Below are 1,875 nucleotides of genomic sequence, written 5' to 3'. Positions count from 1 at the left end.
TGTAATAGCTTCTGTGAAAGGAATGGTGACGTTTAATTGTTTCAGTAGGTCAACAAATTTTTTAAATTGGCCCGCGTCTTTGGTTTTAATTAGCCTCTGACGATAAGGGATAGGTGGTTTATAAGGCGGTGGAGGTACATAAGGTTCTTTCTTTTCTATGGTTTCCTTATTACTCTCTTCCTTTTCCTTAGGTTTATCTTCTTCCTCAGTTTGCTTTTTAGAGTTTTGGTTTTCAATTCTTGGATCAGATGGTCCTTCTACCTCTGTTCCACTTCTCAATATAATTGCATGAGCGTGGCTTTTCGGGTTAGGTTGGGGCTGTCCAGGAAATGTACCAGTTGGGGCAGCAGTAGGCGCTTCTTGTTGAGCTACTTGTGAGATTTGTGTTTCCAGCATTTCGTTATGGGTAGCCAAGGCATCTACTTTACTTGCTAATTGTTTAATCTGTTCGTTAGTGTGTACATTCTGATTTAAGAAATCTTTATTGGTTTGCTGTTGAGAAGCTATGAAGTTCTCCATCATGATTTCCAAGTTGGATTTCCTAGGAACGTTATTGTTAGGCGTAGATGGGGTCGGCTTTTGATATCCAGGAGGTATAGCTGGGGCTTGACTGGGAGCCTGTCCTGGTGCGTATAAAGCATTATTACTCTTGTATGAAAAATTAGGATGGTTCTTCCAGTTTGAGTTATAGGTATGCGAGTAAGGATTTCCTTGAGCATAGTTCACTTGCTCTGCTTGGATTCCTGTTAGGAGTTGACAATCTGTAGGAGTGTGGCCTTGGATTCCACAGACTTCACAATTTTGAGTTACGGCAACCACGGTGGCTGGAGGTGATACATTTAAACTTTCAATTTTCTGGGCCAGAGCATCCACTTTTGCATTAACATGATCAAGGCTACTTATCTCGTACATGCCAGTTTTCGTTTGAGGTTTTTCTACCATTGTTCGGTCTCTTCCCCACGGATAATGGTTTTGGGCCATGCTTTCGATAAGTTGATAAGCGTCAGCGTAAGGTTTATCCATAAGCGCACCACCTGGGACGGCGTCTATTGTTAATCTTGTGTTGTATAAGAGACCATTATAGAAGGTATGAATTACTAACCAGTCCTCTAAACCATGGTGTGGACAAAGTCTCATCATGTCTTTGTATCTTTCCCATGCTTCGAAAAGAAACTCGTTATCTTTCTGTTTAAATCCATTTATCTGGGCTCTTAACATAGCTGTTTTGCTTGGAGGAAAATATCGGGCAAGAAAGACTTTCTTCAACTCATTCCATGTGGTGACTGAGTTGGAAGGAAGAGACTGAAGCCATCTTCTAGCTTTATCTCTTAACGAGAAAGGAAAAAGACGAAGTCGAATTGCCTCTGAAGTGACACCATTAGCTTTAACAGTATCAGCGTATTGAACAAATACGGATTAGTGAAGGTTTGGATCCTCGGTAGGATTTCCAGAGAATTGATTCTGTTGCACTGCTTGTAACAGCGAAGGTTTAAGTTCGAAGTTGTTTGCTTCAATTACGGATGGAGCAATACTCGAATGTGGCTCATCTTGCGATGGAGCAGCGTAATCTCGAAGAGCACGAGTTGTTTCTGCCATCTCGGGTATCGGCGAAGGAAGAAGATTTTTGAGATCAGGAATTTCGATTGGAGGAAGATTGTTTGTAGCACGATACTCCCGAATTCGTCGTAAGACTCGGAGATATCGTTCAACATCGTTGATTCGTAAGTAATACGGTTCGCCTTGTGAGCGAGTATGTGGCATACAAATCAACGAAAGAAAGAAATAAAAATTGCCTTTGTCTCTACAGCGTAACGGAAGAGTTACGATATTGACTATATAAAAGTCCCCGGCAACAGCGCCAAAAACTTGATCGCG

General features: G+C 41.6%; 1 non-coding gene across 1 annotated transcript; it reads left to right on the top strand.

Annotated features, from left to right (window-relative positions):
- Window positions 1-1,111: 1,111 nt before the first annotated feature.
- On the top strand, window positions 1,112-1,218 carry LOC127133349 (small nucleolar RNA R71). The gene has a single exon (XR_007807330.1). It is a non-coding gene; the product is annotated as a small nucleolar RNA R71 (small nucleolar RNA).
- The last annotated feature ends 657 nt before the right edge of the window (window positions 1,219-1,875 follow it).

Source organism: Lathyrus oleraceus, chromosome 3, assembly GCF_024323335.1.
Source record: "Lathyrus oleraceus cultivar Zhongwan6 chromosome 3, CAAS_Psat_ZW6_1.0, whole genome shotgun sequence".
Classification (NCBI taxonomy): domain Eukaryota; kingdom Viridiplantae; phylum Streptophyta; class Magnoliopsida; order Fabales; family Fabaceae; genus Lathyrus; species Lathyrus oleraceus.
Note: the sequence above shows the minus strand (reverse complement) of the source record. Positions and strands in the feature narration are given on the sequence as shown.